This window comes from Girardinichthys multiradiatus, chromosome 19 (assembly GCF_021462225.1).
Source record: "Girardinichthys multiradiatus isolate DD_20200921_A chromosome 19, DD_fGirMul_XY1, whole genome shotgun sequence".
Classification (NCBI taxonomy): domain Eukaryota; kingdom Metazoa; phylum Chordata; class Actinopteri; order Cyprinodontiformes; family Goodeidae; genus Girardinichthys; species Girardinichthys multiradiatus.
Genome location: NC_061811.1, coordinates 17553036 through 17575552, shown reverse-complemented (window position 1 = coordinate 17575552; position 22517 = coordinate 17553036). Strand labels below are relative to the sequence as shown.

General features: G+C 37.5%; 1 protein-coding gene and 1 long non-coding RNA gene across 2 annotated transcripts in view; one reads left to right on the top strand and one right to left on the bottom strand.

Annotated features, from left to right (window-relative positions):
- nkx2.2a (NK2 homeobox 2a) overlaps positions 1-22517 on the bottom strand; it is a 57918-nt gene that overhangs the window by 35166 nt on the left and 235 nt on the right. The gene's annotated exons all lie outside the window — the stretch shown is intronic.
- LOC124855548 lies at positions 19282-22109 on the top strand. Its single transcript, XR_007035106.1, has 3 exons — positions 19282-19401; positions 21265-21385; positions 21658-22109. It is a non-coding gene; the product is annotated as an uncharacterized LOC124855548 (long non-coding RNA).

Sequence of the window (22517 nt, the reverse complement as noted above, 5' to 3'; positions counted from 1 at the left end):
TATGTGATGTATCAAGAGCCACGGTATCCAGGGTAATGTCAGCATACCACCAAGAAGGACGAACCACATCCAACAGGATTAACTGTGGACGCAAGAGGAAGCTTTCTGAAAGGGATGTTCGGGTGCTAACCCGGATTGTATCCAAAAAACATAAAACCACGGCTGCCCAAATCACGGCAGAATTAAATATGCACCTCAACTCCACTGTTTCCACCAGAACTGTCCGTCGGGAGCTCCACAGGGTCAATATACACGGCCGGGCTGCTATAGCCAAACCTTTGGTCACTCATGCCAATGCCAAACGTCGGTTTCAATGGTGCAAGGAGCGCAAATCTTGGGCTGTGGACAATGTGAAACATGTATTGTTCTCTAATGAGTCCACCTTTACTGTTTTCCCCACATCCGGGAGAGTTACGGTGTGGAGAAGCCCCAAAGAAGCATACCACCCAGACTGTTGCATGCCCAGAGTGAAGCATGGGGGTGGATCAGTGATGGTTTGGGCTGCCATATCATGGCATTCCTTTGGCCCAATACTTGTGCTAGGACTACCGAACCATTCTTGAGGACCATGTGCATCCAATGGTTCAAACATTGTATCCTGAAGGCGCTGCCGTGTATCAGGATGACAATGCACCAATACACACAGCAAGACTGGTGAAAGATTGGTTTGATGAACATGAAAGTGAAGTTGAACATCTCCCATGGCCTGCACAGTCACCAGATCTAAATATTATTGAGCCACTTTGGGGTGTTTTGGAGGAGCGAGTCAGGAAACGTTTTCCTCCACCAGTATCACGTAGTGACCTGGCCACTATCCTGCAAGAAGAATGGCTTAAAATCCCTCTGACCACTGTGCAGGACTTGTATATGTCATTCCCAAGACGAATTGATGCTGTATTGGCCGCAAAAGGAGGCCCTACACCATACTAATAAATTATTGTGGTCTAAAACCAGGTGTTTCAGTTTCATTGTCCAACCCCTGTATATCTGTGTTATTATCAAGTTGTAAACGGGGGGCGGGGTGTGTGTGTGTGTGTGTGTGTACGCGGGGGGTGGGGTGTGGGTCCAAAAGGGGTCAAGTACTGTGTTCGTTTTTGTTTTTTACATTAGAACCTATTTTTTTCCCCCAAAACAACAGGAGTTGTATAATGCATAATGCTGTTATCATGATGAGAGAGTCAAAGCCAGGAGGGAGTGAAATAAATTCAAACTGGCATTGTATAAAGGGGAAAAAGACATAAACACATAAATAAACCCATCCATCCATATTCTATCCCTGCATAATTCTTAAGGGGGCCTATAGTGGTCAATAAGTAAAAGGTCAACTACCCTAAAATGCAACTGTCTTTGCACTTTGCGAGAAAGAACCCATGCACGCACGAGTACAACATGCAAACTCCAAGCAGAAAGGCCCTGTCTAGCATTCACACACAGGACCAGCAACTCATTGAAGCGTGTCCTCTTGTTTTCTATACTTGTTCTTTTTTTTGGTAGAAGTAAAACAGGAGATAAGCAGTGTTAACAGGAGTAGAATATGTACAGTATATACATTTAAGCCTATAATAAATCATACACATGTGAGATTTAGACTTAATTATTTTCATTCAACCACGTAACCGTAACCTTTTCCAATATCTCCAAAGAAAAACATAAAAAGAAATATTAGTTCTGAGAACATTTAGGTTAAAAGTGATCTTGTAATTGTATATACAGACTTCCTCTGGCTGTAAGTAATATTAAATCTGAATCTGATATCTCTGGAGGAGGCTAAAGATTAGGGTGATGGCAAGGACCCCTTCCTTAAAGACTTGGACCTCATCGCCAAGAAAAATGTCAAAATTCTAGTGGAAACATTCAAAATGCCAATAAAGAGTTTTTCATTGATTTTCTACTTTAAAAAAAAAAATGATGCATCTTTTAGATTTTTATAATGTATCTATATCACATGAAAAAAGAAATCAGATGCCGAAAGAGGGTGAAGATCAATGAGAATTATAGAGGCAAGCCTATGGCGCCATCCAGTGGACGCTACAGTAAAACGACAACGTGTGACTTGAGATGACAAATTCTCCTCGGTGAAAAGGGGGCTATTTTGAAGAATCTAAAATATGAAAGATGTTTTAAGTTATTTCACAATTTTTGGTTTGCTGCATGATTCCATATATTTTGGCTTCATAGTTTTGATGAGTTCAATTTATATGGAAAGTATGAAGGAATAAAGATGTAAAGCCATCAAATGACAAATGTAACCTTTATTTAACCCGGAGACATACTAGCATCCAAGAATAACAATAATAAAGGTTCATTTTTAAATAAATGGACTTGGTTTATGTGAGAAGTTCTTCTCTTTTTGACTGAACCAGCAACTTCTAAACCCTCTGGTGGAGTATATCAAGCTGTACATACAGACATTAGAGTATAATTATTACACAGGTGCAAAGATGTTTCACAATTTAAAACCTATTTCAAAAAAGAAGTAATATTTATTTCTTCATTTATGTGCTGTAAAATGTGAGGTAACAGAAGTCTGTTCCTTATTTGACCATTTGAAGTTGGAAAAAGTACTCTCCTATCACATATTTTAGAGAGAGGAATTTAATGTTTATTGTTAACAGGGAGTTATTTTTATCCACATAGGATTCAAGTCCAAATTTGTGGGAAAAAGTCCACTGTTGGCAAAATATTCAGAGCTTCACAGCAGTGATATTTATTTACCCTCTTCCTATGCCCATATTTCCACCTGCACATTGGATTTGTTTATGTGTAAACTCCATCGAAAGCGAGTCGGTTCACCCCAAGGTCCCTGTTCTGTCAGCATGTGACGAACCTCAATCATGCTTCTTTTGCCTCCTATTTCTTCTGTCTTTGTGTGTCATTCTTGAGCATGTTGCATACAAAATGACTCAATATATTAAACCATAGCTTGGTTTAATATAGTGACAGTCCCATTGTTTGAATTAAACAAAAAATGGGACTGTCACATTGTTAAAAAAGATTCACTTTTCTGAACTTCGTGTTCGCTGCAAGCCAGCAAGTGAATTTGAAGATATCTGATGCAAAATAACAAATTAATTCTTTAAGTGGCTGAATAACTTTGCTGTACCTCCACCCCATCCCTCCTCGAACAGACAATCTTATATGCGTCTTTTTTTAAATTGCATATAAATTTAAGAGAGAAGAGAACAAGTTCCCACATGTTGTGGAATGTTTATATTTCCTTATTACTTACTTTATTAGTGTCTATGAGTTTTTGCTATTGTTATAGGGATTATTAAAGATCCTAATCTGGCACCGCTTTAGATTCCCAAGATAAATTGCATACATTTTTATTTTATTTTCACTGAAAATTATAAGAAATGATGATTAAAATTAAGCCTCAAATGTCAGTTTCACTCAGTTTTTACTCTTTTTACCCTCCTTAAGCAAGTATTAAACAAAAGACACATATTGTGTCTATTGGCATTATTTAATATGTCTCTAACAAATTTTGTATCCTGTATGTCTTATAAGACAAGACCATGCAACCAAGCCTTTTGTCAGTGCTTACAGATAATGAGATGAACGACCAATTGCGTGTAGTCAGTCATCTGTGACCCACGTCTTGTTAGAAAGGCTGATTCTGCAAACGTGTCATCACTTTGCACCATCTTGTCGATAGGATCACAGATGCTTTTTCTTTCCCTGAGAACTTGATATGACCTATAGAACTGTCAAGTGAAAAAACAAAAAGTTACAGGAATGTTTTTAACGTGTGTCAATTAAGGTCAAAGTTGAAATGACTGCCAGGCTCCTCCTTTACCTTGCATAGTTGTATTGTAACAGCAATGGGACTAGTCCTGTTTTAAATAAATTACATTAATAAAATAAAATAATCATTTAAAACAAAATCAGAGGGACGTGCATGTCTTTAACTTTGAAAACCCATGTTTACACTTATCTCTCATTCAGCTGGAAAAACTGCTGACTTTTTTCCATTAATTTTGCATGGAGAGAAAAGAAGACGTTTAAACTATTAGAAGGAGCACATCAAACCTGTCCTCCTGGGCTTGTTTCCACTTGTCTTGGCTCCATTAAAAAAGAAGAAAATGAAAGAGAGCTGAGAAAGGCTAAGGATGAATCATCTGAAGACAAGGAGACAGTGACAGATCCATTTTTAGCTTTAACTCAAACATTTTAGCTCCAGAATGCTAATAACGTCTCGGTTGGTTTAGTTAAACAGCCACTGAAGAGTGGGTATCAGTTTCAGGGGGTTTCCTCTTTGCAGGCAGTATCACCGACACTCCATTACCTCCCAATCCACACACACCTAAAACAGCAAAGTATTCATATCCCTTGATTTTAGTTTTTACCTTGTCTGACATTAAAACCACAAACATGTATTATTTTGGAATTACAAAATGTACCAGACCAACACAAAGTAAGGTTTAATTGTGAGGTGGATGGAAAATGATTCATGGTTTTCAACATTTTTGACATATAAAAATCTGAAAGTGAGGCACACATTATCGGGATGGATGGATCGTCTTTACTTTGATATCCTTTAATAAAATCCGTTGCCTTCAAAGGTAACGTAAAATGTAATTAGAGCCCCCCTTGTGTAGTTTATTCCCAGTATACATAGAGTCACAACTGCGTATTTTTCCAGTGGCCTTAATAGAAAATGAAGCAAATGTTAAAATACAGAGAAGGATATATTAGATTACATTGACCAAAGCCAACACAAATCACTTAAAAGTTTCATTAGTATATCAGTACAGATATGTTCACAGCACTGTTTTAGTTATTCATTGCTTCATATTTAGCATGCTCTTTTTTGCCAAATTTCAGATGGCTGTGTCATACTGCATCATGCAAATATCAGTGAGTCCTCCACCCAATCCGACCATATTGGTGATTTATGCAAACTCTTAAGGAAATCTGACACAAGCTTCTGTCTCCTGACTTAGAGCCAAATCAAACAGCCATTTCAACACAGAATGGACTTTGTGTGTCTTTCGCCTGCAATGACAATCTAACTATGTCAGCACAGTTAAATAGAAACCAAAACAAAAAGATAGACATATTTTCATAACTTTCATTGTGAATGCAAATGATTTGCACAGAAAAAAAAAGAACAGTTAAGTCAGTTTTGGAATGACCTTAATTATACAAATCGTCTTCTGATAAACCTTTACATTATTGGTTAAGCTTTGCACCAAGTCACAGGGATATCCGTGCCATGATTTTAAGTGAAATCACTGCCAAGTAAAGACTCAACTTCTAAACCTGAAAATTGTGCTACTCTCTTTTTAATTTGATGTGTTTATTTTTTCTTTTTTACACTGGAGATCCATTCAACATTTTCGTGTATTAGGAAACACTCGACTTGAGCACTGACACCCATCTCTGTAGATGTTTTGGAGATGCGGCAGCATGTTGTGGTCTGCAGCATATGGGCCCACATTAAAAGCTCCACGAAGGCTTCTTCCTTGAGATAATTGGACCATGAATTACACCAGGGGAGGTTTTGATCTATCAGCACAAGTTTCCTTCACTTCAGAATGTCTTTTGAGAAATCAACAATGATAACCAAAACATCGTGATAGCACCAAACAGCCTCAAAGATAACATTAAACAGCAACAAATATCATTTAATTCATCATCTTGAACAGATTCTTTGACGTGTAATAAGTTAATAAATTGATGGTGTTTGCAAAGGGGCTGACAGATGTTGCAGATTTCAACACAGCTGAACGCCCTCTAATTACCGTGGATGAAGGTACGTTCTCCTTGACTTCTCATAACTCTACGTGTTGTCTAGGAAACTCACAGAGACCTCAGGCCAAACCTGTAATTAGCTGTAATATGGGTGTACACAACTCAAATATGGTTACATCAACACTGACATTGAGCAAGCTCAGTTTTTATTTTAGTTTTATATTCTAAAGATATTCCAAAGAATAACATCATCACATGTGGGCTCCACCACACGCACCATCATTATCACAGCTGCTGTCAACACTATGTGACAGGACTCATAATTTTACTTGTAACTGTTACCACTAAACTTCTAGTTGTGCAACCTCAGACTGTGCATCTCTTATTTGGTCTTGCAGGCCTTTACAAAGTTTACCTAGATCTAGGTGCAATTAGAATTTGATAATATTTTTTGTAAACCATCTAAATAGATATTGGAAGAGAAACTAGTTGATTTATATTTCCATTTATTTCTATTTTTCTATTTTCTATTTGTATTTCTCATTTTGAATGTGACTAAAACAAAGGAGATGATTGTAGATTTTAAGAGAAACAGGAATAAGTCAAAAACTATTTCTATCATGGGAGAAGAAGTGGAGGTGGTGGTTGAGTATAAATACCTCGGTGTTCACCTGGATAACAGACTAGAGTGGAGATGCAACTGTGAAGCCATCTACAAGAAGGGACAGAGCAGACTGTACTTCTTGAGGAAGCTTAGGTCCTGTTGTGTTTGCAGCAAGATGCTGCATATCTTCTATAAGTCTGTTGTGGAAAGTGTGATCTCTTCTACCATCATCTGCTGGGGAAGCAGCATCAGAGCCAGGGACTTAAAAAAGCTCAACAAGCTGATAAAGAAAGCTGGCTCTGTTCTGGGGACTCCTCTGGAACCTCTGGAGATCATTGTGGAAAGATGGATTCTTCATAAAATGAAGAACATTATGGAGAACCCTGAGCATCCTCCTCATGAGACTGTCCTACAACAACAGAGTGTCTTCAGTCAGAGGCTTCTTCAGATCTGCTGTAAGACGGAGCGCTACAGGAGGTCCTTCCTGCCCACAGCCATCAGCATCTACAACGGCTCTTTGAAGAAACCTTCATAATATGAGCTACAACAACATTTAATTTCCCTTTGGGATTAATAAAGTATTTTTGAATTGAATTTTTGAATTGAATTTGTTTTCCGACCCATATTCATTTCTGGTTAAAATTATTGCATTCTTTATCTGTCAGGCTGAATGTTGCCCCTAACATGGTTAAGTGGGCCAAAACCTTATCTGCCTTAAAATATATGCTAAAAACCTTTAATTTCTTTTAAACTTTTAATTAGTGCATGGGTGCTTCCTAAAACCCTATTCAGGTTCACAAAACACAGTGGGCAGGTCTCCATTCCATGGATGGATGGATGGATGGATGGATGGATTAATGTATGGATGGATGGATGGATGGATGGATGGATTAATGTATGGATGGATGGATGGATGGATGGATGGATGGATGGATGGATTAATGGATGGATGGATGGATGGATGGATGGATGGATGGATGGATGGATGGATGGATGGATGGATGGCATCCTGATCAGGTGCCATCCTGGGAGCATGATCTATCGTTTTGGACGTTGAATTTTGTAACTGTCAAGGAGTGCAAGTGGTGTTTACCAAACAGAGAAAGCAGCAAGGTAGAGTCTAAAAGCATCTTTTTTTTAAAAGTATTTGCATGGTTCAGTATAAACACAGAGGGACTAATAATTGCAAAATATTTGATAGGCTTCTTATGAGGCCAAACGTTCTTGTTAGAGTTCTGTTAGGAACATGCATCTTCTATGACTGTTCTTCTGTTACCAGTTGGTACAAACAGGGAACTTTTATCTGCATCAACCGTTTTAAAATACTGACTGCAGGGCCTCAACTGTGGCTCAAATGAAGATAGAAAAACCAGAGGAATATTCTTCTAGGTCAAATTCTCACAAGATAAATGATTTATTAATGCATAACCCCAGCTTAAGGCTACGGCTAACCATGGCTTGAAGACACCAAGAGAAACATATAATCTTCAAAAACAAAAGATGAAATGCAGCGGTTCCTAAACCAGACATCTTCCTCTCCATGACTGCACCTTCAGATAAATAAACTCACAAACAAGATCAGTGACAAAAGGCAGCCTTGGCAGAGTCCAACCTGCATTTAGAACAAGCTCAAGTTCATGTGAACACATAAACAGATTTGGTTATACAGGGACTGGAAAAGTAACCCCTGATCCTTAAAAGCATCCCAGACAATCCATTCTACCCAAGCAACCAGCAAAAAAATGCCTCAGTGGACAAGGCTGTAACCATTTCCAGATCCACAAAAAACATGTGGATGGGACAAGCAAACTCCCATTAACACTCTTCAGCAGTTCCACAAGGGTAAAGAGCCAGACGTCCAATTCTATTTGAATGATCATGCTAAAAACTCTAGGCTCAGTAAAACAGTTGTTAGTACCTGGACCTTGCAGCATTAAGGACCTGGATTCTTGATTTGCATGCACATGTTTTCACAGGGTACTCCGGCTGCTTTCAAAAGTATAAAAAACATGCACGTTAGGTCATTTGGCCTCTCTGACGTGCTCTTGTTGTGCATGGTTGTCTGTCTTGTGTGTCTCTGTGTTGTGTGCCCTTTGATGGACTGGTCATCAGGGTATACTGTCTCTCTCTCAATAACTGCTGGACCCACAAACCCTGCACAGATTCAGTAGGCATAGCAAATAGATATATGTTGCAAAATGTACATAAAACCCAAAAGAGCTATTTAAATAACATATTATTAGTCAACTGATAAAAAAAAACGTATTAGTTCAGGCTGTTCATTAGTTGAATGCTTTTTAATGCTAGTGCTTAATTGCTATGCTAGGTCACAGAAAAACTCAAACGTGTTTATTCACTTGTCTATTTTTTTATTGTCTAACTTTGTTATCATGGTGGCTAATAAACCTCAACAACACCAGTGAATACAATTTTTATGATCATGCTTGCCTAGTGGTTGCTGCAGGGCAAAATCAATGAAACTGACAAAATATGTGTCTTAGCCTCATCTTTGAAGCAGTGTGAGTTTTTAACTGGTATTCTGCTAACTTCCTGCTGCAGCTGACCGTGCTACAGTGCTAATACTAGTGTTTTCTTTCATTTTGTATGAACAATTTTAATTTCAGAGCTAGTGTGCAATATTTAAATGTTTTCTATAATGTTGTAATTACAGGGCAACCTTGTACTTTTTGGATGTTTCAAATAAAGTATTTGCCACCTTACAGATATCTTCTGTTTCTCCTTTCTTGTAACAGTTAAATATCTCTGATCAAACACATATTTATATAAGACAATATTTACCTGACAGAAAAAAACTAAATATTGTATTTTTTCCAAATAATTTGCATTAACTTAAAATCTGGAACATTTGTACCACTGACAACAGAAAATGTCTTGCTTAACTGCAAAAGCACAAAAATATACATCGTTCGGTTACTATGCCATATTGTGAATTGTGAACGCATGTTTAATGGAAGAGAAAAAGTCAGAATATGTACTTGGAAATATTACTACACTGTCACAATATTATGATTCCAAAGCTTGGGTGTGCAGTTCTATAGGCAGCACATTCATTCAGGAAGCGGCATGTTGGAGAAAATGGGGGAGCTAAGGGACTTTTTCTTGGCCAGCAAGTCCAGGCTTGGTTGCAGGCCTGTCTGTCCCTACTCAGCGCAAACATGTCAGACATTTCAGCACCAGTATGATGGAGCGAAGTTCACTCATTCCTCTGCTAAAGGTTTAAGTGTCTGTATCATATGCTCTAAGACTAATGTCTGCTTAATGACATTAAATGCATCTGCTTTCTTTTTTTATTGAACTAAAAAATCTCTTGTATATTTAAAAACTTAAATTGAGTTTAGGTAGGCTTGATTCAGATTTACCGTCTGCTTTACCAAAGCCCAGGTCAGGTTTTTCGGATTTGTTTTCTTGAACCTGCATCCAAAGCTACAGCAACTCAACAAGGAGAGAGAGACGTCCAGCTGATCAATCCACACATGTGGTGGGGGGGACAAACAAGTCTCCTTATATGGACACTGGCCTGTGATTCAACGGCTTTCAACGAATCACCAACATTACAGACTACCACAAGCAGGAATTCAGGTGCATTTCAGGAAACTGGCTCAGCTGTCTTTTTAGAAACGTGAAAAGCACAAGTCATGCTGGAATATAAGCTACTGAGAACACCCTAAACAAACCCACTTCTCGCCCCAACTGGCATCCACACCAGGGTGAAAATAAGGGAATGTATTTATGGGGGCTTGGCTCTGGTACAGTAATGTCAATGTGCTGATATCATTCAAGAAATTATTGCTGCACCCCTGTTTATTGATGTAAAAAAAGAACTACACAATTTAAACCTTTTCTTTCCTATACAACAACTATAAACAGACATTTTTTGACTAGAATAAAAAAAAATCATATTTTATTCCCAGGATCCTACGCCTTCTCAGAGACAAAAAACCCAGATTTTGTTTCTACAGTGCTATGTCAACAATGTCCAATCCATCTTTGAAGAACAAGATTATGCCGGTAATGTTGACTGATATCGAGCCTGGCGCTCGAAAGAAGACACACGGTTTTCATTAGCTCATTAATCTTAAAAGGAGGAGCTGTCAGAAGACATATAGTATCTCTATCCCTGACATAGAAAAGGCCTCTCCAAGGCCATGATTTCTGGTTTGGCGGTAAACAATATCACACTGCGCCTGACAAAAGGCCTTCAATGTCCTCTTGCACAATTTTCCTTTGTGGATCTGGCATACTTAAGCAATGAAGAACAGAATCATGCAACAACAGTGATCTGAATAATACAGGACACAAGGCTGGATTTGCTGCTCAAAAAAAGAGGTCAGTTAAGGAAAGACTAACTTCTCATGTTATCACAGGCGCCTTGAAAGGAAGACATTTACTTCTCAGAGAAAATACTCCTAAAATAAAAAAAAAGATCTTCAAAAGGTAAAAATCCAAAGTTCTTCATGAAGGTTGTAGAATAATGAGCTGCAAATGCAGTGTTTTTATCAATTTCCACATGTGACCTACTATTTTCAGCTCCTCGGGCTGACTTCCAACTATGGCAGCCATGAATTAGTCTGAAGTGCTCCGAAATTAATTAAGGGCCGTCCTCTTAATTGACAACAGATCCAGACAAGCAAAGCCTGAGTGCCAAAAAAAAAACCTTGAGAGTATACAGAGATAACAATACTAGGAATAGCTCTTTGTAGAGACCATTAGCTGAGAGGGTTAACCATGTAGCAAGAAAACATGCTCTATAAACAGACATTAAAATGGTTATTTTTCTCCTTTTTGTGGATTTTGTGAGATTTACTTGAAATAACTTGATGAATGAACTGTATCACACTTCATAATTTTTTACATCCGCTTAGCCATTTTGTTCTATGTTGAGGGCTTTCCTCACTTCTGTAAAATGATAAAGTCAAATGTTTTTTCCAAGTTTTCAGCACGCAGGTGTGTTCTACCAGTGGCCACAGAGGGAGCTCTTCATCATGTGTTGACTGCCTTGTGACATTAAACACCTTAGTGGTGATATTACACAGAAGGTCCTACTGGGGCACAAAATCCGAATATGAGAAAAATCAGGATTGATGTCTCAATTTATAAAAATAGAGCTTTGATAATATATCCATCCCCTCCTGTTTTCAAATGATAATAATATTTTAATTCAGCCACATTAGAGGATTTTAAACCATGAATAGCAATTTTAAAGACATATGCCACACCATTACAATTGGCTTTAAGTCCAGGCTTTAACTAGACCTTTCTGAAACCTTTATAATTATTTTTTCTGTGCAATTAAAAGGCGGACTTGTTGGTGTGCTTTGAATTATTGCCCTCCTACATAACCAGAGTGAGCTTGAGCTTAAGGGTTACAAACAGATGGCTGGACCTTCTCCTTTAGGATTTTCTGCTGGAGAGTAAATTTCATGGTTCTATCAATTGCAGCGAGTCATCCATGTCCTGAAGCAGTGAAAGTGCACCAGATCATCCCACTGCCAATACTATCACCATGTGTGTCTGTTTGTTTGATGTTCCTTTCTTAAAATGCTGTGAGTTTTACACCAGATGTAAAGGGACGCACATCTTCTAAAAAATCTTGTCAGTCCACGGAATATTTTGTCTAAATGTCTTTGTGATCATAAAGATGGAGCAATGGTTTTGTTCTTGGAACACAACAAAAATCAAAAAACATGGTTAATCACAGGGCAAATACTTTTTTAGCAATATTTTAACACAAACATTTACTCTAGTAGCCTGGCATTTTTTTCAACATACTCTAAATGCATAAAAAACTAGACATTTACCTGCTTTCCACACAACTTTCATTACAACCAGATTTAAACATGCATATGCATGTGTATAATTCTTTAGTCTCTCCATTATGTTTTCTTTCTGAATTTCTGGTAATCTTCTGAGGAGGATCTTTAGGCACTGTAGCTCTAACAATCACAATGTTATGTTAAAATATGGGTGTGAATTCTACTGGGGCACCGTAGATAACATTACCCAGTAAAATGGGTATATGGTGCAGACTATGGGCTCTAGTGAAGATGTATACAGATAAAATGCAACCTGTAACAAAAACAAAAGTAAAGCAAAAAAAACAAACAAACAACAGTTATGTATAGTCAAGGGTGTAAAATGCTAAAACATGTTTGCTCTATGGTAAAGTATGAGTTTCAATTTTTTGATATGTATTAAGTAAAACAAAATTCTCCTTCACCTCAGTGACATAAGTGCAAAATTTAATATCCTTAATCTTTTAAACTGATGTCTGATTTATCCAGCATAACACTTTATTATCCTGATAGAAGGTGGTTATTATTTAAGGCTCTCTACACCAAAACAGTGATTTGTTTTTTTTATTAAATACTGGTTTGCCTCTTCTATGCATCAACTGAATCAAAAGCATTGAGATTAACAGCACCTGCTGTATATATAAAGAGAATTGCTATTAGGCATTTGAATTACAGTCTTTCAACAGGTAGCAGCTTTGCACCTGGTAAAAGGAAATGTTGTTAAAGAGGAAGTAAGAGGCTTACAATTCAAAAACCTAGATGTAGATTCTGGTAATTTGGTACCAACAGATAGAAAAACACAAGGGTCCCATGTTCTGGACAATTAGCTTTAAACAAAAAGTTCCTCCCTTTACAGTTCATTTCTGCTTATTAGGTTCTTATTGTGTGATTCAAAATTTTCTTTACTTGTTTTCAAGGAATTGATGAAAAGACTTAAAGTATCACTGGACCAGCTCTATACCCTCTACAGGGTGCTCGAGGGTTCATGGGAGTTTGCCCAACCGGTTCACATGTGTTTTGTGGACTTGGAGAAGGCATTCGACTGTGTCCCTCGTGATGCCCTGTGGGGGGTGCTCCAGGAGTATGGAATCGGGGGCCCTTTATTAGGGGCCATCCGGTCCCTGTACGAGCGGAGCAGGAGTTTGGTCCGCATTGCCGGCACTAAGTCGGACCTGTTCCCGGTGCATGTTGGACTCCGGCAGAGCTGCCCTTTGTCGCCGGTCCTGTTCATAACTTTTATGGACAGGATTTCTAGCTGCAGCCAAGGGCCAGAGGGGGTCTGGTTTGGGGACCAGTGGATTTCGTCTCTTCTTTTTGCGGATGACGTGGTCCTGCTGGCCCCCTCTAGCCAAGACCTACAGCATGCGCTGTGGCGGTTCGCAGCCGAGTGTGAAGCGGCTGGGATGGGGATCAGCTCCTCCAAGTCCGAGGCCATGGTACTCGACCGGAAAAGGGTGGCTTGTCCTCTTCAGGTTGGAGGGGAGTTCCTGCCTCAAGTGGAGGAGTTTAAGTATCTCGGGGTCTTGTTCACGAGTGAGGGAAGAATGGAGCGGGAGATCAACAGACGGATCGGTGCGGCTGCCACAGTAATGGGGGCGCTGTGCCAGTCCATTGTGGTGAAGCGAGAGCTGAGCCGAAAAGCAAAGCTCTCAATTTACTGGTCGGTCTACGTTCCTACCCTCACCTATGGCCATGAACTTTGGGTCATGACCGAAAGAACGAGATCACGGATACAAGCGGCTGAAATGAGCTTCCTCCGTAGGGTGGCCGGGCACTCCCTTAGAGATAGGGTGAGGAGCTCGGCCATCCAGGAGGAGCTCGGAGTAGAGCCGCTGCTCCTCCACATTGAGAGGAGCCAGTTGAGGTGGCTCGGGCATCTATACCGGATGCCTCCTGGACGCCTTCCTCGGGAGGTGTTCCAGGCACGTCCCACCGGGAGGAGGCCCAGGGGACGGCCCAGGACACGATGGAGGGACTATGTCTCTCGGCTGGCCTGGGAACGCCTTGGGCTCCCCCTGGAGGAGCTGGAGGAGGTGTCTGGAGAGAGGGACGTCTGGGCGTCTCTGTTAAGTCTGCTGCCCCCGCGACCCGGTCCTGGATAAGCGGAAGACGACGAACGAACGAACGAACTTAAAGTATCATTGTTTCACTTACTGAGTTTGTTTTTATTTGTTCTTTATTAGCAGAGTTTGAACTGAATTAACAAATTAGACAGAGGTGCAATAGAGACTCAGCAACATCTCCATCTTGAATTCAGCTTTATCCTTTTATTGATCTAGAAACAGTACATTTAAACTGTTTTCTTTATTTATGTCTTACTGAAACAACTAAGCATTTCATGATCATACAAAAGATCTTTATATTTCCGATTCAAAAAATTGGAAAATATCTCTAACATCTGACCACTGAAAATCTTGAACTTTACTTAATGCCCAAACATCTGGATGTAAATGTTTAAATTAAATTAATTTTGTCAAGGATTAGGACACATATCATTCTAATTTCTTCCTATTATGCACACATTTTATGTGTAATTCTTATCTGTGTGTTGTATTTTAGTGCCAACTTTTCTGCTGTAATCTTGCAAATGAATGAACAAGTGAATAAAAAAGCTCTTAGATCAGGCTACAATACATATGAATTGTTTTCTTTCTCTGGAACTGACAAACCAAATGTAAAAAAAACATTTTTATACATCTGCTATAAAGCAATTACCCTAACCAGTCTAGCAACTTTCTGCACTTATGGTGGTGGTTGTTGTAGACAGTTATTGCTGATATTAGTACATATGCGGAAGGACTTAAATTAAATATGCTTTGTTTGTTACCATGCAGCCTTTAAAACAGAAGTTTTTTTTTATTTAACCAAAACAATTGTTGTAACAATTTGCAGACATTTTTTTCGGGTAGATTTTAATCAACATGTCATTGTGGAAATTACTTTTCACTGCTAAAAACACACACAAATTATTTAATATCATCCTGTCTTTACAATCTACTTACAAAATTTATATATTTCTAGGCAATGTTTGGGATACCTTTGCCTAAAGTTATTGATTGCATACTCAACCAGGTTGTAAACTTTCTTTCATTTTTAAATTTGTATTGTGAACCAAATGTAAATGTAAAATATTTGCACCATGTCTGCAAAATGTCTTAATTCATAAAAATCTTTCTTAATATTTATTTACACCCCAACATGTTCAGACTAATCTGTACAAAACACTCCTGTATAATAAGGGTACACCTTCACAGCTGCAGTCATGTGCACATGAACATGTTTTGGTAGCAGAGCACCTCTGTTGGGTCTTCTTGGTAGCAGAATCAGGATTAACAAACATCTTCTCTGAGTTCTTTCATTAAGTCATCCAAGTCTGCTTCATGTTAAAAATATTTATTTTTATTAAATACAGGCATAACACATTACTGAAATACTAGATTTATTCTAAAAAGGTGGTATGTAAACCTTTTACCCGACAGTCACAGCTAAGCTGTGCTATTGATTAGCAACAAAAATCTGGGAGATGTTCAGCTTGCTAGCAATTTGGAATTTAGCGTTAGCGCTGTCGCTATACTAGTTAAAATGTTATTCAAATAGCTTCAAACTTTTTAAATATGTCTAACATTGTAGCATGTAAAAACTATTCCATGACAACCACAACCATTCATTAGCAGCAACTGCCTCAGGGTCAAGAAGGTCACCTTACTAGCAAGTTTGAATTTAGCATTAACGATGCTCCTAAACTAGTTAAGGCATAAAATGTTACTGAAATAGTAAAAAACATTTGAACATTTATTCTGAAAATATGGTAAGTAAACCTTTCCCCTGCAGCCAAAATAAGCTCTTCACTTGAAACGCCTGTCTCACAGAAGCTCAGTTTGGTAGCAAGTGTGACTTTAGCATTAGCATTGTCACTAAACTAGTAACAGCTCGAAACTAATGGAAATTCTTGTTCTAACACACACAATATGTTAATCATAAGTGAATTCAATTGAGAGTTTAGAACTCTTACTAAGTTGATATATTCCTTCATAATGCAAAACATGTCAAAATACCAGACTTATTCTCCGGTGGACACAAAGGAGGATACAAATGACAAAAATAGCTAATCAAATCAACTTCTACAGTTGAAATATGATCATGTCTAGGATTGGTTTTCGGATGCTACAAAAAAAGCAAGGATTCCTTGTCGTTTGAATTCAACCATCGTTGTCGTTTGACTGGGTGGGCTGGTGTACTTTCTGGCCAATATGAAACATCTCATTCGATTGGTTTCTAACTTTGAGAGGCCCAATCACATCATTTACACCTGCTTCATACTCGCTGTTTCTGGCAACTAGTGCCACAAGCACACTTGCATGGGCTGTTTTGGGGAGGTGTCGCCAGTCACCTCAGTCAACTGCGCACATACCCATTTTTTGTAGCAGTTTGCGCTATTGATAGGTATATTAATGATCCGCGCCTAGTGCAAGGGACATTTGCCAAACAGGAAGAAGAGCAAGATAGTATCTGAAGTCCTGTCCATTTTTTACAGTCATATACATGGTTAAATAAAAAAACATATTAAATAATCATTCCTAACTGTTTGATAGCCTTGTAAAAATAAGCTTATAGGTCAAACGTATGAGGCCAGACTTCATAGTTAACCATATGAATGCACCTTCTCCCCTTACTCTTTTGCTACCAGTGGTTGAATACATGCAATTTTGTCTGCATGTACTGTTTAAAATGAAAACTATAGTGCTTCAATTGTTTTCAAATAAACAAGGTTATTTCAATTAAGTAGTGGAAACTGGCTGCCACAACCTTATTTGGCTAAAATTTCTGCATAAATGTAGTAAGGCCTGGCGACTGGAAACGTTTTTAAATGGACCGGATGCAATTAATCATAGACCGTCATGTAACAGAGACATAAACTGTGAGTCAAATTAAGTACATTGTTTACTAACAATACCTTATTATTAACATTAATGTAAACATAAAAATATTTCTGTGTGGTATTTAGCATCAGCATTTATCCGTTACACAGCCAACTTTAAATCCATATAGTTAGCAGCACCAAGAAAGTTGATGAAGTCACCAAATACCATTTGTTAAACCTAAAACTGTATGCATACATGAAAGTTTTTATATTTATGTTTTAGTTTTAACAATTTTATAAAGTGTGTGTATAGTTGGGTCTTCTTACATCTTACTTCTTTTGCGAAATTGTTTACCATCCTCATACCGATGTAAGCACACATAAGGATCATCTGAAGAGGTCATGTAGACAAATCATGGTGGACAAACTGGACCAAAAATGCCTGGGCCAAATTATTGTTGCTTACCAACCTTGCACTGCAGTATATTAATTGACAAAAATCCACCCTATGTTTTAGAGGTAAATACTTTAAGGCATAACTGCACATATCTCTTATACCTTTTATACCTAAAAGGTTTTGACAGATATTATATCAGATTTTACTCAGCATTACATGAAGCACAAGCACAGACTTTCCCCAGAAGTTTCTTTTATTTTTATTAAGATATAAATACTGTAAACTTGGCCGACCAATGCACCCTGTGTACTTTGTGTACCCACTTTAAAAGGGGTAAATAATTTGCCATTTCCGCTGCTTCTCTCCAAAGCACCAATCCTCAGACAACAGATCTGAGTCATAATTAGAAGTACGCTTAAAACACAAAGAAACACGAGACATGTTTTGGGAAGGTCACAAGCAATTACCAGCCTGGTAAAACAAAACAAAAAAAGCTGGCATGTCTCACATGGCACCACTGCGCGCCCTCATTAGGCTTGTTCTGCAGCTCAGAGTGGGTCTCATGGCTATAAAAGAAGTCAGCTCGCTGCCGTCTGATGCAGGTCTACCCAGCAGGAGCACAAAGAAACTACATAACACCACCTCTGATAGGATCGGACAAACCTTCTTTACTATGATTATCGGTGGGAGGGTCTGTGTGGTTCTTTACAGGTCAGGAATGGTTGACTTTGAGGGGATTAAAACAGATTTTCACCCTCTCCTTATAAATAATGAGCAAAATGGACTTCAAGTAAAACCATATAAAACTTTCAATTTATAATAAAGTGTTTACACCACAAGATTTGAGGTCTCCAAAGAAGGCAAAGTTAACCTTCCATAGCACCAAAATGAAGGAATAGACAACCTTGAAAACATGAACCATTATACTTTTAAATTCGCTCTTGTATGTGTTAAATGATGCAAGCTGAACCCTAATATTTTCACCGTTTAATTTCACCGTCCTCGAAAGATTTGGGGTTTCTGTGGGCATGAGCAGAGCTATATGACATCAGTATAATTGCAACCGAATAATTACTAAAAAAATTTCTACCATCAGACTTTAACGCTTTCTCCGTCCAGCAGAGAAGAGGGAAAATAGGAGTTTAAATTAGTCTTTAAAGACAAAGCACACTTGAGGACGTTTATCCTTTGATGACACTTAAGACCAACATCAATATTTACTGACTGGGGTCGTTGCACCATGCTAGTGTCAGGTGTCGGTCGGATGAGTTTGGGGGGGACATTTGTTTTTACTTCCACAAGACTTCTGTTTCGCCTTTTCAAGACAGCAAACAACTCGATGTAATAAATGAATTACTTTCGGAACAAAATTAGTGTATTAGTGTTTACACAGGCCTTAATGTTCAGGCTGAGCTTTTTATGTACTATAAAAACGAGGTTTAAAGTGTGGTTAACATTAGTCATTAAACTTATTTTGATTCTAATCAAGTATATTAGTTTGTGTATTGTTCAATAACGGTTTTATTCTATACAGATTACCTTCTGTTTTGGTTACCACCTACCTAAACATTTTCATAAGAATTTAACTGACATTTTTGGTCAATAAGCCATCGTTCCCATTCCTTGTGGGCAGTGTTCATCAGAGAATGGTAGCACTGATCTTTATACAGGGGTTAAATATGTCCGCTTAGTAAATGTTTAGAGCTGTCATAAGACTTGAGGTTGGGGAAGTTTCTGTGTTGGAGCAAAAGTTGAAGTTTGTATACAGCGTTAACTAGTTTAGTATATGCACTAATGCTAAAGTCAAACCTGCTGCCAAGCTTAGATTCTTAGTCTTGAGGCAGACGTTACTTTTTCGCATCACATCTAAGTTGTGGTTGTCAGGGAAACAATTTACGTGTTAACTTTTTAAAATACATTTAAAAATGTTTTTACTATTTTAGTGACATGTTATGCATTAACTAGTTTAGACACAGCACCAATGCTGAAGTCAAACCTGGTTGGATTATTAGCAACCCTGAGGCAATTGGTGAGCATCACATCTTAGCTCTGGATGTCAGTGAGAAGGTGCCGTTTTGTTAGAGTATATTTAAACGATTTATTACTATTTCAGCATTATTTTAGGCCTAAATAATTTAGCAACTGCGCTAATACAAAAAGTCAAACTTGCCAGCTTAAGCTAAGTTTCCTAACCCTGCAGTTATTAAGAATTAAACATTATCTCTAAGGTTGTCAGAGAAGACGTTTAAATGCTCTTAGACACGATTTAAAACATGCATAGCAATTACAATTGCATTTTTTTTATTTATTTTTTTGCCTTAATCACATTGTTTTGTTTCTTTTAGCATGACAGGACAAACTAGATGAACAAAAATGTTCTTAACATTTATTTTGCCTAGTTTAGCTGAGCAGGCGCATTTTCAAAACGGGTTGAAATATATACATATATATATATATATTTAAATCTCTTTAAATCTCGAAAAAAATACACAACTTAAATAGAGATTAAGTCCTAACTAACAAAAGGTTTATAATTTGTTAGACTAATTTTATTGGTTAAATTCTAGTAGTTTTGTCTGTCAGTGAAGATTTAAGGCTTTTCTAAGATCTCAGCGCTCTATTCGCTTCACAAGAAAGTGAAGTAATAAAATTATAAGTGATCCATCCATATGATATAATCACCATTTGGAAGTATAGTTTCATTATATCTTATGAGGAAAAATTTTTTTTTTATAAACACATCAATCTGGCAGCACTAATAGGTTATGAATTCACGTATGAAAGAAATGCGCACAAACTATTTTTAATTGTTAAATATCCCAACACGCGTCAAGTATCATTACAAATCTATCAGCCATTGTTGGAAGTTTACTGAGTGTTATTTCAGTTTCTATTCCTATCGCTTTTAAAGCGCATTCTTTTGTAGGAGTTTTTTTTTTATATGTATAGTTAAGAAGCTCGTTTCAAAGGGAGACATTTGAACATCAACAACATAACGGGAATCTTTCCAGAGCTCTGGCTTATAGGTGAAAAAGATTAGAAACTTCAAATCAAATATTGAGGACTGTATCTTGGTATTTATGTTTCTGCTGCCGTGTTTATGGGGGAATGTATTGTGGGAATACACCGTTGTCCTGGAAAAAAAGGACAGAAGCCGTTCAAGTCCTGCTTTTGTTTTGTCACGCCTGAGAAGCAACATCAGGCAGTTGTGAAGAGCGCAAACCTGCACCAACGGCCTCTGACACCCAGATTTTATTATTTTATTATTATTATTATTGTTTTTTGTTTTGGTTTTTTTGCCTAATTTACATTTAGTTTAGAACATAGCTTTTATTTCTCTAACTACTTTATTTGCAAGGTTTTCTAAATGGTTTCAAACACGAGAAAGACACTTTGTAAAAGGTTTAAAATTCCAGCTATGCAGCTGGGGTAACTTTGTCACAATTTACAAAAATTTGCTCTTTATTCTGGCCTTAAATATGTTTTGCATCTCGGAAATTAACAAAACGTAACTTCTAAATTGCGCAGTTTAATAACAGATCATTAGAAAGAAGTTTTTAAATGATGAAATAAACTAAGAGCGAGGTTAGAAAAATGCGTGCGCACTTACATGTTTTTGGAGATAGAGTGTAGAGTTGTTTATGTGCCACACATATATCATTGTAGGCTATCATGAAACGGCTCCCACGATAAATAATCAGACCTCACCTTAAGGAAACAGAAACTAAAAGGCCGTAAAAGGTGACCATAACACAGAAACTTAATTATCAAAACAGATTTGAGATAGTTGTTTCAAACCTGCAAGAAACTAAATGAGAATTTAGAAGGACTTAAGCTGGTCTTCGGTAAGCAACTCATTTTTATACCCAATCTTTTCCACAAAAACCTGCAGAATAAATGCATTAATCTGAGGAGAGACGGGAGCGAGCTGCTAAAATCCTGCAGTTCAATAGTTGTCCAGAAGAGGGAGGTCTACAAATCAAGTGATGGAGAAAATAGAGGCAGATGAGAAAGTGAGTGGGAGACGGTGAAAGATTGAAAGAACAGACATTTGTATACAATTGCATATGTATATACACACACTCAAAACTTCACATTCATATATCATTATAATTGAGAATAACATGTATTTCTTTTGCATGATACAGCAAACGTTGTCTATTTTGCGTCATATATATATATATATGACGCAATATATATTATATATATATATATATATATATATATATGTATATAGGTGGGGATATATATATAAATATATACCATATTTCTCCATGTTTCTAAGGATTTTCTCTGAGAACCTCGCCAATTCTAAGCCAGCCTGATACTTTCCATGTGTCCTGCTCTATGATCTGTATGATGGGCTACAGCAGACAGTCAGGACGACGGGTGGAAACGGGTGGGAGCATGTGGAAGAAAAGAAACAGGAGTGGGGGGGAGGTGGGGATACTGCACCTTGATACCATTGGGTCGACTGTTAAGTTTTACAAGTAACGTTTTGTGAGCTTATAAACGATACTTTCTAAACTCGCACAGGAAACTCGGAAAGCACGCTGAGATAATATTCCTCTGTGGAATCCAGCCGATATCCTATAGTCTGGAATATTCAGCGATCTACAGAGGTATCGATTACATAAGGACCATTCCCATCTTTGATGACCTAAAGCTTGCCTATAAAGTGTGCAAGGTTCTCCCTCCCTATAGCTCTAATAGTAAAGTATTTCATTGAGATGTAAATAATAATAACAATAATTATATATACACACACATATATATATATATATATATATATATATATATATATATATATATATAGCTTAGAAAAAGTACGAGTACGAGTATATATCTATATATCTATATATCTATATATAGATATATATATATATCTATATATATATAGATATATATATATAGTTTAGAAAAAACATTTTTCCTGAATAAATAAACGAATGACTTATATTTACATTTCACTTTATAGGCTATATATAATATATAAAACACATTCTTCGTGCATGTAATAAATGTTAATATTTTGTACAATAAAACGTTTGAAAACAGAATGGATTTATCCAACATGCATGGCTGGAAATGTATGTTTGATCAAAAAGCCAAATCTAAGAAATATCACAATTTAAAATCACATTT